Source organism: Lepisma saccharinum, chromosome 11 (genome assembly GCF_977018435.1).
Source record: "Lepisma saccharinum chromosome 11, izLepSacc3.1, whole genome shotgun sequence".
Classification (NCBI taxonomy): Eukaryota; Metazoa; Arthropoda; class Insecta; order Zygentoma; family Lepismatidae; genus Lepisma; species Lepisma saccharinum.
Genome location: NC_139239.1, coordinates 68,210,272 through 68,224,622, shown reverse-complemented (window position 1 = coordinate 68,224,622; position 14,351 = coordinate 68,210,272). Strand labels below are relative to the sequence as shown.

At 39.3% G+C, this 14,351-nt stretch overlaps 2 protein-coding genes across 2 annotated transcripts in view; one reads left to right on the top strand and one right to left on the bottom strand.

The window, feature by feature from the left end:
• The window catches only part of LOC145994892 (uncharacterized), a 149,368-nt gene extending 140,569 nt beyond the window's left edge, over nt 1–8,799 (bottom strand). The window contains exon 1 of the mRNA XM_083131348.1: nt 8,495–8,799. The gene's annotated coding sequence lies outside the window, so the exon portion shown is untranslated. The remainder of the gene's footprint in view (nt 1–8,494) is intronic.
• Nucleotides 1–14,351, top strand: part of LOC145995299 (DNA excision repair protein ERCC-1-like) — a 347,987-nt gene that overhangs the window by 195,116 nt on the left and 138,520 nt on the right. The window lies entirely within an intron of this gene.

The following is a 14,351-nucleotide window of genomic DNA, read 5'->3' as shown; positions in this document are numbered from 1 at the left end:
AATTAACTTTCTCTTTCCCATTAGAGAAGGAAAACGTGGAAGAATTCATTTTAAAATGTTCCCATGTCTGAATACATCACTCCTAGTCATCTTCCCATTATGCTTCCACACGAGAATCGTCTGAGTATCTTGCTTCGCTTAGGGATTTGAATGTCATTGCGCAACGTTTTAACGTGAAAATAAAACTTCAATAGGTTTCCGCACAAGAACTTTTATATTTGTATTACGATAGCTATCTCAAAGCACTGATTTTGCCAATTCCAAAAAAAAAGTGAGCAGTAGATTCATAAAAATCCTTTCTACCCGTATTCGCGCAGTTTAATTTCTTACATGTGAATGTATATTGCGTGCATGACAGGCTGAAATGATTGAAATTATCTTGGCAAAAATAAGCTACCAAAAAACTTGTTTCAAACATATTGGTGCTACACAGTACCGTGCGCAGAAATTTAGTAAGCCGAAACTCTTTTAGATGTTCACTCAATACTGTACTGTACCTTCCTTATTTACTTTTTCAAGGAAAGCTAGGTCTCCCTGGGGTGCGCTGGGGATTGTAGACGCCAACTACGATTCGTGCTAAATTTCCTGAGTCAACTTTAACGTAGATGAACATCATGCTGAGCTAACGAAAAATTACAATTAAAAAAATGTAATAAAATTGCAATGTATATACAAAGTGATATAATGTGTGAATAAAATTATATTCGAATTACCTAACAACGCACAGACTATTCCCCTTCTACTCTGTAAATACGATATAAAAGTAACTAAAGTTAATGAAACGCGGGATGTATTGTGTCTGTGATGCTGATGATTGACGAACGTTTTGGCACGGAGGAAAGAGTAATGTGCAAGGGGAAACTCCAGACGTGGATCAGGAATAAAACCTCTGCCCGAACAAAAATAGCATGAGACTTTCTTGGAAATACATTGTGAGCGAACACGGGGAAATTCCCGAGATTCCTCGTTAAAATACCGTGAGAGATTGCGGACAGTTTTCGCTGACGACACGATGACTATCTTGGAAGCTTGCTTGTACACGAAACATCACAATCCTGCGTAGAAGAGACCTTTGTCAATGATACATGCGACTAAAACTTTAAGATGGAGTTGCTGCTGTTGGTCTGAGTATCTTCTTACTTGTTGGTCGTTATCATTCTTTGAAGTCAGATGTTGTTTTAAAGTCCAGGGTGTATTAGGGGGAAAATCTCTCCCCTGCTTGCCAATTGGCTCCTCTCTTGAAGGGGAAAAGAAAATTGTAATATAATATCCGGGTGGTTCAAGAGTGCTTACTGGGATTTACTTTCCTACCCACTGTAAAGTCCATGTTATATACCTTAGATAGGCTAATTGGGAGTAGACCTACATATTAAAATGGGATCTCAAACGCTGTACAATGTGAATATATGTTGGATCAAACCAGGGATCCCTTATGTAATACATGTCCACAAAGTACTAACTGTTCTATCAGGGAGACGATCTCTTTCAATTCGTTCAGCAATCTGATTATTCTTTCTATCTTTTTGACACAACTTCCATAACCCTTCCTTCCTCCCCTGCTGGCCCAGTCGGTAGGGCGTCTGGTGCCCGGGGTGGGTCATCTTTACTTTTACGTTACCCCCCCCCCCCCCAGCACACTGTCACTTCTTGCAAACATCGTATCTCTCTTTTCCAAAAGAAATTCAAGTACAGAAGCATTGCTCGGCAAATTATCCATGTCTATTTTCATTACATTTGTTGTTAAATCATACGTGTTTTTTAAAACTGTATTTTTTACTTATGCTGGTGCAGAGGTTGTCAGCAACTTGTGTGTAATTTTCTTTCAATTCCAGAAAATGTCAATGCATAAAAAAAGAGAATAAACGTGGTGATGGACAACTTGCTATGCAATACTTATGCATCCCACTGTACCAGTGCCTATACAACTTGAAGGGTGGATTAAGGGGAGGGTGTCTGATGGATTAACTTTGTAACAACAAACAAAAGATAAGCCTTCTCTATAAACGACTAGTTAAGATACGTATCAGCTTGGCACGTCTGAAAAAATCGCATAGTAAAGTAACCTTTTCTTTATGGAAATTTAAAAATAGAAATGTCACACCTAAGTCACATTCTCGTCAGACTTTTACACGGGCTTCTCGGACTCGTTTCGAATCCAGTCTCGTCTCGGTACCATCTTGATGCACTACTGAAGACTGCTACACAAAGGCTAGCAAGGGCGTTAGTCTTTCATCTTTTTAATATACTTTTTTTCTTAGCAAATGTAAGGTAAATAGCGAGCACTTCGTCTTTATTTGTTCAACTTTTCCCTTGTGGCTGCGATACGGTGAAAAACGGACCAATTGGGTGGAACCTTTCTGCGAGATTTGTGCCGTATTTGCGAACATCAGTCAAGCCAATTCGCGAGAAGGGCGAGGCACTCGCGAACTCAATAAAGAAAAAAATAATGCAAAATCATCGCGTGCTTTCCTTTCGAAATCTTCGACCGTGAACAGCAAGTTCATTCTGCTAGGCTTATTATCCTTTCAGCATTATGCCAGGCAATGATGACAAGCAAGGGAAAGGGTAAATTAAAATCTTCATGTAACAGGGTAATAAAGAAGCAGAAGGTATCCGAAGCGAGGAGTACTGGATTTTCGTTTTTAATAAACCGCTCTAATACCGGTACTGCTGAAATGTTCACGAGAGAGAGAGAGAGAGAGAGAGAGAGAGAGAGAGAGAGAGAGAGAGAGAGAGAGAGAGAGAGAGAGAGAGAGAGAGAGAGAGAGAGAGAGAGAGAGAGAGAGGGGGCGAGAGCGAGCTAACCCGAATACTCGTAGCACTACACTGAGGCTCCGAAAGGTCCGCTGTAGTCAATGTCTTTAGCTTTGCACCCGAACTGGAACTAAGGAGAAGACTTTGTTACTTTATGGTATTTATTCCTTTTCATTTTCGAATCACTAGATCATATAAAGCAATCAATGGACACTGACTGATCACTAATCGACTGTAGGAATTGTCACGCTTACCTCTGAAGTCTCATTAACCGATTCTGTGGTACAGATCAACCGGGAAATTGAAGCCGCGTATTTATATCCTCATTATATTCTAGAACGATTCGTAAATATTGCCAGTAGTTCGACTCCTCCATTCAAGAATGTTCTACTCGCGCCTTCCAGAGATTAAAAATTACAACGAATCGCTCTACGTGTGGCGATACCTTTGCTGTGCAGCTTCCAAATGCTGACAAGTCTCTACATAGTGCTCAAGTTCGCTGCGACAACACCGAAAGAGAAAGAAAAGTTTACGTGCAATATTATCAACAACAGGATTATAGAACATTCTCCGTCTTGCCTTGATAAGTATTTCTCTCCTTAAATTATCGTCACATTATTAAAGAAGACAAAAACCTAATTTTATGTAGTGTAAAGTGATACATTTTCTGGTGGAGTGGACGGGGCTCGAGCCACCTGATCCCCACCTTGGATACGCGCTATTAACAATAGCATGGTTATAGAACATTCTCGTCTTGTCTCGATAATTATTGATCTCAAATTATCATCACATTATTCAAGAAGTCAAAAACCTACGTAATTCTATCTAGTGTACACAGAATAAAATCCTGAAAGGGAGGGAGGGCCTCGAGCCAATGATGCCTACCTTGGATACCTGTTATTAATAATAATAATAGGGTTATAGAAAATTCTCCGTCTTGTCTCGATATTATTTATCTCCCTAAATCATTCATAACGTCACATTATTTTATTTCACACCACAAGAAACAAAAAAATCTCATTTTATCTAGTGTAAACCGAAAACTTTCGGGGGGGGGCTCGAGCCCCTAAGCCCCCTCCCCCACCTTGGATACGTGCCTGCATGAGCGTGAGATGAGGTTGGAAAGGGATACATCAGAAACAAAAGAGGAGAAAAAATAGAGAAACAAGCAGAGAAAGAGAGATATAGAACGTGAGACAGAGGGTAAAAGATACAACGAGAAATAAAAGAAGGAAGGAAGGAGAGAAACAAGCATAGGGAAAAAGTGACATACAGAGAGAAACAAACGGAGGGAAATAAAGAAACGGCAAAAAGAGAAAAACAAGCACCTAGGGAGAAAGAACGTGAGACAAAGGTTGGGAAAAGACAGAGAAGCGAAAGGAGGAGGAGAGAAGAGAAATTAGCAGAGGGAGAGAAAACGCAAGAGAGGGAGAAACAAAGAACGAGTGAGATGGACAAATGACAACTTCTCTCTCTCAAACATTTAATGTTATATTGTTCTATCATTAAGAATACTACAAATAGCCTATAATTTTCGGACACTGAAATTGGTTCTCCATACATCATTTGCCATTTAGGAAACATCCATTTTTTGTGAATTATAATTGAAACATCACAATTCACGGTGATGTTATCATGGAATTAATGAAATAGTCAGTCCTCCGGGTTAATTTCGAGTGGGAAGTAATGCATCAATTAGATCCAATTAATAAAAAAACAGTATCAATATTCATAATATGAATATATTAGTTGTCGTTTATAATTATTTAATAGAAAAGATTTGTGATGGCACTTTGTTCAGCACAGACCAAGACGAAAGAAACTATTAATATTTACGTGCTTATATCTTTCGTTTGGTCTGTAACTTACTCAAGCGCTCTCCTCCATCTTCAAAGGCAGAAAAGAACACCATGGTTTTATCGAATCTGAAACACCGCTCGAAAAGTGTTTGAAACAGGTATTGGAATTGTAATAAAACATTATTTGAAAACCATAGCAGAATAGTAAAATGACAATGGCAACAGTTTTACAAGTCATGCATTGCTTGCAGCCTTATCCAGATATTCTTATCTAATGCATGATTCTTTGCACTTGATCTCTTCTACGTCATCCCTCGTCGTCACGACGAAAGTGAAGAGGCAGGAAAGGAATGTGAAGCAATTATAAATCCACAGGTAAAGGTCATAATACGGTGATTTCTTTCCGATCAAGAGATGTCGCCACTTTGAGCTTGGCCAGAACGCAGGTAAGAAACAGAAATAGCATTCAAAGAATTGGCAACAGGGTTTGTCAAAAACATACTTTCACAGTTTTGTAACATCCTTCACTGCCTCCAGGAATATAGCTGTAAATTTCTCCAAAGGGACGACCTGTTGTGGAAATTCCAAGAATGCAAGCATACTGAAATAAGGATATAATAAATATACTGACCACTTTCAGGACTCCCAAGCGCTCCCAATAATCGCAAGAATCCAAACATACTGAGGGGACGGCCTCCGTAATATAAACATCAATTAACGTGTCAACGGTCGCCCTCTCCATCTATCTCCGTGATAATATCAATGAACATAGCGGTATAATAAAGCGGAAAGACATCATTCGCTCACTGCAATGTACCCAACAAATGACTGGAAGAAGAATCGCAATTATCAGCTAAATAAAACAAGTCCTTATAAAATACGCTGAAAGGATCCACGTAAGTGTTCGAACTGCCAGTCCTTCTCAATGCCTAACGCAGGATTTTTCTCAGGGTGAAGTGGGCAGCGTCCTTGTTTTCACGCGTAAATTTCACCATTCGAATTGTACGAATTCTTTGCAGATATCTCAGGGGGCAAGTGCCTCCTGAGTCCCCTCTGCCGGTGCCCTTGCTCCTCCTTACTATCTTTATCTTTCTTCATTGATTGTAAATATAAAAGTACCATTCCCATCACTTGAATATATCCTGACACTTAAAATCTAATGTTATCAACATTTACTATGTTGATAAGAAATGTCATTCATGTGTGGTGCGCTGTTCAGTTTATACACCGATACGAACTATACATCATATTTGAAATCAATCATTTCTTCCTGCAAAACAAATATAATGATGTGTTCAACAAGGAAGTAAAAATTGAGATCAAAAGAAATGTACACGCAAAGGCAGAAAATTAATTGTGAAAAAGCACTTTGAAGAATCGTCAAATGCCTGACAAACTCAAATTAATTGACCACAATCAAATCTGATAAAAAATACAACTTCATAATCATATTTCAAACACTTTTCTAGCTTAAAGAAAACATTATCTCCAATATCAATATAACATCTAATCCAAGACGGTTAAGATTAATTCAGTATATTTCACGTGTAACAGTTCGATGTTCTTAAGGACGTTGAACTAATTCTTGATACTCCATCTGAATCAGTCAGCGAACCCATTAGTGTCTTGAGTGCACCAAGAGCTCATTAAAATCTAACGAACGAAATCGAAACGACTCCCAAATGAGCAATCCAAGGGCCTGTTTCTTTTATTTGTTGCGTTATTTCATGTCGCATGTGAAAATGGATTAGCAATAGCGCACTGTGACAAAGTGCCAACATAAATAAAAAGGAAGATCAAATTGTATATTCCTAGGGTTAATGTTGAGAAGAAGAATGGACAATCTGGAAGCGAGATACGTATGAACATAAAATACCCTACTTTGGCTTTATAACCATAACGCAATGGCGTGCCCAGGATTTCCAAAGGGAGGGGGTATGTATATATTTTTTTGTTGTCAGTCCTCATTTTGCCATCTTTTCCTGCCTTTGATGTTTCTTTTTCTTCAGGAATGCTGGGCCAAAAAGGTTATGATCCCCACCAAACCCCCTTGGGCACGCCACTGCCATGAAGGCTGTCAACACCTTGTTTATGACATAGCCCGTTAGGATCTAAGGTGCATGTTTTAGCCCTCGAAATGTAGGCTCCTAGTTACGCTGCATATCTACGATATTCATGCCAATAGTATATTGAGTGGTGGTGGAGGAGAAGTGGGGCAAATGCTCCCTATAAACGACCGGGGCCCCCTCATCGCCCCCCAGAAAAGAAGTAGAAATAAATAAATGCCACTTTAGCCCAACATGCATTTTAGATGGTATTTAGCGGGACATTAAATGTGACCGAACACGCCTTATTTTGCATACACCCAATCATCCTGAGATATTTACAATTGAGGTTAATATTAGATTATGAATAGTACTTGCTCAACTAATAAGCTCCATATTTGAACCGCATAATGCTGCTGCATCTCCCACCCCTCCCCATCGCTGACACTGACCCACAAAATCGCTCAACAGTGAAAAATTTGTGGATATTGCCGTACACAGCATGTTTGCACAAGATGCAATTTAACCGGCATTGTTAGCTGGGAATTTTCGTCATACTTGCTATTTCGTTGGATTGCAAAAGTCTCAAATTTGCGAAGAATATATATTACCCAGAGCCGGACCTAGGGATAGGCAATGCAACTCCGGCACTCGCCAGCGACAGATAAAAATAATGTATGATTTTTTGTGTACGATTTATAGCACGTTGGTGCTTCCAATTAAGCAACCAATCTGATTTTTCTGACTGCACGGATTGTCTTGACATGCATAAAAATATAGTGTTGCTGAAATCATATTTTAAACAAATGACTATGTAAAAATCGTGTTTAAATATTTCAATCAGAAATAGTTATCATGCACTATGTGTTTACTTACAGAATGAAGCCATGATGTGAAAATATTGTTTCTGAAACAATACAAATTCACTGCAGCATTAAAATTCAATGAAAAGTAAACAAAAGACAATTATGACAGCATGTTATCGCATGCGATTAAAAATTGTTACTTTGATGCGTCAAATAATAGTTTGATATTGGACACACCCAATTTTGTAATTAAATATAATGAACGTCTCACCAGTGGCACATCGGAAATGAAAAGCAACATTAATTTAGAAACTTTTCATTAGCCTCCCATAATTCTTGGTTTTAACCTTCAAGATGTTCTGCTTATTAATTGCTCTTTGGTAATAATACGAAATATATAAATCAATTGTCAATTAATTGTAATAATGTTGAAGTTGTAATTTTATAGGATACCTGTACTCAGACCAAGAAACAAAAATCTCTAATTTTTTTAGACCTTGGAAAAACCTTGGTTATAGGTCCCGAGAACATTGTATGGCCCAGGCCCCACCCTGAATATACATACTGTATAAATTACCCATCAATATCCAGTAGCATATTACCTCGGAACAGGAAAAAGCGCTTCTCCTTCACCTGAAGTATATTAAATATGCCACAGTTTGTTGCACTGAGCATTCAAAGTATACCAAGGCCAAATACTGTTCTTTGTTTACACATCGACAATTATCAATTGTGTGTAATGTCGAAAATAAACATTGATACATTATCTAATGATCTGATTTCGTTCATGCAACGGCTAAATAACAATCAACGTCTTCATTTTTTGAAAACATACTGGTTCTATGAATGACACTAGATCGTACGCTACACGCAAATTCAATGCCAATTCAGAAAAACAAATCCTACCGCATTCCAAAACTAGTTGGCCTTTTAATCAGTTTTTGTTGGCGGTTGACCTTACAGTACAGCAAACATTACCAGCAAGATTGGCGGTGTGTCTGCGAAAGCTTTTTAAAACATTTAAAATTCAAGGGCACACTTTGAAGATAAGATAATTCTCAGTAAACTTAACACGTTACACACAACCTACCTTCATAAATCCAACTTGGTTGATTTCGAATCACTCCTCTTTTTCCTCGAGTTACATTTTTTTTTTTTTGCTCACGTAAGTTCAAAAAAACAAACTCGCTGTCAATGAATGTTACAAATCCTTGTTCTTTCGAACGAACCAACGCACTCGCAACTTAACACGCTCACTTTTTTATGTCAAGAAACTTATGTTCTCACTCAACATGTGAAAATAAGCACCAAAGACGCAGAAAACACTTGCCACGAAGCACACAATACACTGACGGTCAAGTCTCGCAAACAACACCCTACAACTACGTTCAGGTTCTTTCGTACGTATCTCGAAGGCACTTGAGAAAGACGGCACGGAAAGTATCCTTCGCGTTTCTAGGTCCGCTGCGCAGCGTGGCCGAAGGAGAGCTCGGAGGGGAGTCTACGCCTTGCAAGCAGTAGACGGCCAGGTAAAGCTCGAGCGGACGGATTATGTGCGAGGGGGAAAAAAACTTACGCGCCAAAGTGGCCTGCGACGCTAGGGTTCGTATGATTGTAAACATGGAGGGAAATGCAGAAGCAGAATGGGAGACGGGTACTTCCGCCCACCTGTTTTTTTAACCATAATTGTTTCCTGTACCTTTTGTCAGTGATTTTTCCCAGAGACGGTTTTCACTGGTGAACAAACATCCCATACAATTCTATACTGGCTTATGATGACGTAAAATTACATCTGTTAATTAATCAGAAAGGGGGGGGGGCGAGTGGACCATGGCAAATTTCGTAACAAAAAATAGATGAATATGATTCGAATTCAGGACCTCTGATGGTCTCTACCTAAAATTTAACACATTTCAGTGCAACGTTTGAATTTGAAAATTGGTTTTTACTGCAACAATTAAAAAGAAACTACTCTTTATTGCATGATGGAGTTTGGATCACGTGATAACAATGTTAATAATAGGGAAATACGCTGTTTTTATTTGAAGGCGTGGCCCATCCAAATCTTTGACTGGCACGGCACGCACACCAGAAAACCTGCCGCCGTCACTAAATAATCCTCGTCCATTACTACTACTACTACTAATATATAGTATGTAACTATGTATTTAAAAACAGCTAGCATCCTACAATTTTATGTAGACAAAATGCAATTGTATTTTGGCAACTGTGTAGAGCACTAAAATAAATTCATAATATTCGATGCTCATGTTTCGTCATTTTAGTTGCCCAGCTCGTTGAACAATCGCCGTACGATAATGCTATCGAAGATTCTAGAATAGAGTCCCGGCTTGGGCATGTGCCTGCCTACCAATTTCACTCGAACACCATTCATCCTCAACGTCGTAATTAGCCAAAGGTGGTGTGATAGAAAAGCGACGTAACGTAAGGCAAATAGAAATATATTCTTCGGGCATCCCCGATGACCTGGTGGTAATGACGTCACCTTGTAATCAAGGGGTCCTGGTTTCGATACACCTGAATAATGAAACTTTGCAGGCAAAATTGAGAAAGATTCTGCAACAAAATCAGTGGTACTGTATTTCCACTGTGTCTTTGTCATGTGAGTGGCAAGCAGGGATAGTATCGAGAAGTGACACTTTTCACTCGTTGTTGTCTCGAGTTGTAAATCTCGGTGTCGTTCGTATAAAGTTGTAAAGCACTGACTCTTTCTCGTTTGGAGTTGTAAATCTCTGACTCTTTCTCGTTTGGAGTTGCAAATCCCTGACTCTTTCTCGTTTGGAGTTGTAAATCCTTGACTCTTTCTCGTTTGGAGTTGTGAATCCCTGACTCTTTCTCGTTTGAAGTTGTAAATCCATGGCTCGCTATGACTCGTTCTCGTTTGGAGTTGAAAATCCATGACTTGTTCGGAGATGCAAATCCCTGGCTCATTTTTGTTTGGAGTTGTAAATCTCTGATCCTTTCTCTCTTGGAGTTTTAAATCCTTGACTTTTTCTCGTTTGGAGTTGTAAATCCCTGTCTCTTTCTCGTTTGGAGTTGTAAATCCCTGACTCTTTCTCGTTTGGAGTTGTAAATCCCTGACTCTTTCTCGTTTGAAGTTGTAAATCCCTGACTCTTTCTCGTTTGGAGTTGTAAATCCCTGACTCTTTCTCGTTTGAAGTTGCAAAACCGTGACTCGTTCACGTTTGGACTTGTAAATCCATGATACGTTTGGAGATGCAAATCCCTGGCTCTTTTTTGTTTGGAGTTGTAAATCTCTGATCCTTTCTCGCTTGGAGTTGTAAATCCCTGACTCTTTCTCGTTTGGAATTATAAATCCCTGATTCTTTCTCGTTTGGAGTTGGAAATCCCTGACTCTTTCTCGTTTGAAGTTGCAAAACCATGACTCGTTCACGTTTGCACTTGTAAATCCATGACTCGTTTGGAGATGCAAATCTCTTGCTCTTTTTTGTTTAGAGTTGTAAATCTCTGATCCTTTCTCGCTTGCAGTTGTAAATACCTGACTCTTTCTCGTTTGGAGTTGTAATCTCTGTCTCTCTCTCGTTTGGAGTGTTAAATCTCTGTCTCTTTCTCGTTTGGAGTTGTAAATCCCTGACTCTTTTTCGTTTGGAGTTGTAAATCCCTGACTCTTTCTCGTTTGTAGTTGTAAATCCCTGACTCTTTCTCGTTTGAAGTTGCAAAACCGTGACTCGTTCACGTTTGGACTTGTAAATCCATGATACGTTTGGAGATGCAAATCCCTGGCTCTTTTTTGTTTGGAGTTGTAAATCTCTGATCCTTTCTCGCTTGGAGTTGTAAATCCCTGACTCTTTCTCGTTTGGAATTATAAATCCCTGACTCTTTCTCGTTTGGAGTTGGAAATCCCTGACTCTTTCTCGTTTGAAGTTGCAAAACCATGACTCGTTCACGTTTGGACTTGTAAATCCATGACTCGTTTGGAGATGCAAATCTCTTGCTCTTTTTTGTTTAGAGTTGTAAATCTCTGATCCTTTCTCGCTTGCAGTTGTAAATCCCTGACTCTTTCTCGTTTGGAGTTGTAATCTATGTCTCATTCTCGTTTGGAGTTGTAAATTCCTGACTCTTTCTCGTTTGGAGTTGTAAATTCCTGACTCTTTCTCAATTTGAGTTGTAAACCCTGTCTCTTTCTCATTTTGAGTTGTAAATCCGTGACTCTTTCTCATTTGGAGTTGTAAATTCCTTACTCTTTATCGTTTGGAGTTGTAAATCCCTTACTCTTTATCGTTTGGAGTTGTAAATCCCTTACTCTTTCCCGTTTGGAGTTGTAAATCCCTTACTCTTTCCCGTTTGGAGTTGTAAATCTCTTACTCTTTCCCGTTTGGAGTTGTAAATCGATGACTCTCGTTTGAAGTTGTAAATCCATGACTCGTTCTCGTTTGGAGTTGTAAATCCATGACTCGTTTGGAAATGCAAATCGCTGGCTCTCTCTCTATCTCTTTTTTTTGGGGGGGGAGTTGGAAATCTCTGATCCTTTCTCACTTGGAGTTGTAAATCTCTGACTCTTTCTCGTTTGAAGTTGTAAATCTCTGACTCTTTCTCGTTTGGAGTTGTAAATCCCCGACTCTTTTTGGTTTGAAGTTGTAAATCCATGATTCGTTCTCGTTTGGAGTTGTAAATCCATGACTCGTTTGGAGTTGTAAATCTCTGCCTCGGTCTTGTCTCAAGTCTCGAAATATAAGCATCATGCACAGCGCGCCGACGCACAAATTTTGACAAGGTATTGAGATTAATAAGGCACTTAACTTTTCTTGATAGCATCTTTTTCAAACAGAAAAACTTTAAGAGCCACGAAAATTGTAAATTGTTCCCGAATACATGCAACTACGCAGGACAGTCTCACACAAGCACGTATCCAAGGGAGGGCTTAGGGGGCTCGAGCCCCACCCCGAAAGTTTTCGGTTTACACTAGATAAAATGAGGTTTTTGGTTTATTTTGGCGTGAAATAAAATAATGTGACGATAATTTAAGGAGAGAAATAATTATCGAGGCAAGATGGAGAATGTTCTGTAACCCTCTTATTGATAATAGCACGCATCCAAGGTGGGGTACGGGGGCTCGAGCTTCCCCTCCAAGAAATTTTTCAGTTTACACTAGATGAAATTAGTTTTTTTTTTGCTTATTGAATGATGTGACAATAACTTAAGGAGATAAATAATTATCGAGGCGAGATGGAGAATGTTCTATAACCCTGTTATTGTTAATAGCACGTATCCAAGGTGGGAATTAGGGGTTCGAGCCCCCCCTTTTCAGGAAATTTTTGTTTATACTAGATAAAATTAGGTTTTTGGCTTCTTGAATAATGACGATGATTTAAGGAGATAAACAATTATCAAGACAAGACGGAGAATGTTCTATAACCCTGTTATTGTTAATAGCACGTATCCAAGGTGGGGATCAGGGGGCTCGAGCCCCCTTCAGGAAATTTTTCTGTTTACACTAGATAAAATTAGGTTATTGACTTCTTGAATAATGTGAAGATAATTTAAGGAGGGAAATACTTATCAAGGCAAGACGGAGAATGTTCTATAGTCTTGCTATTGATAATATTGTACGTAAACTTTTCTTGCGCTTTCGGTGTTGTGTCGCAGCGAACTTGAGCACTATGTAGACACTTGTCAGCATTTGGAAGCTGCACAACAAAGGTAGCGCCACACGTAGGACGATTCGTTGTAATTTTTAAACTCTGGAAAGCGCGAGAGGGAACGTTCTTGAATAAGAGAAGGAGTCGAACTACTGTCAATATTTACGAATCGTTTTATCTGAGGAACGTTCTAGAATATAATGAGGATATATATATACTCAATTTTTAGATTGATCTGTACAACAGAATCGGTTAATGAGGCATCAGTTCGTACAGTCGATTAGTGATCTGTCAGTGCAAGCCACCCTTGACTTTGACTGATTTTTCGTTAAAATGTCTACATAGTACATGTCCTGTGTATGCCAAATCGTAAGATGTTACCTGTACAGTGAACAAGCACAGATAATAAAGAAGAAAGAAGAAAACTGAGATGTTTTTTTCTTCTGTGGTCAACAAGAGCTACCACTTCTAGGTGACGATGACAGTGGCCTACTAAGGGAGATTTCACACCGTGTCGCCTGAGGATTTCACAAGTCGAAAGTAGGTTTGTGCGGCCTTTTGTGTCGCTACGGTGTGGAATGTTGCTGTTGAGTGACTCATTCCAAACGACAAGTATCGCGTGTCCCTTCAGTCTGAAATCTTCCTAAGTCTTGAAGATTAGTCACAAGGATGGAAAATTAGGGCTTTGTTAAGGTTAGGTGCGAAGGCAGGCGACAGCACCCTAAAGGATAATATCCAAACCTGCAGAAAGAACGCATGTTACTTCAGTATCCAATACGCAATGATAAAAACTTCTGGTCAGTTGATTTTAAAAGATGTGTCCGAGATAAAGAGAGGCGTGCCCAGGATTTTCGGAAGGGAGAGGGTTTATGCATACTATTTTTGGTGGTCAGTCCTCATTTTGTCATCTTTTCCTGTCTTTGACGTTTTTTTAAAGGAATACTGGGTCAAATGGGGTTATGACCCAACCAACCCTCCTTGGGCACATAACATTAGATGTGTTGGGAACGTAAGAGTTCACTGTGCATTAGTTTCGCGATCCAGCTATATTCTAGAAGACTTCCCTTGTTTCGTGCTGATATATGACAAGACTGCGGAAGTTAAGACAGACAATTTTGAACAATTGCGAGTGCTTAGGCCTGAATATGAACCATTTGGTGGTGGGTTTCGAATTTTATAAGAGCTGCAAACATTGGAGGACAATACACATTAGTCGTGTTCAGGCTCGAATCAGAGAGAAATATTCGAGAACTGTGTGCGTCCAGTTTGCAGCCCACAGTTTGAATCTCGCATTGTCGAGTGGATTGTCCATTCCGTGCATATGTA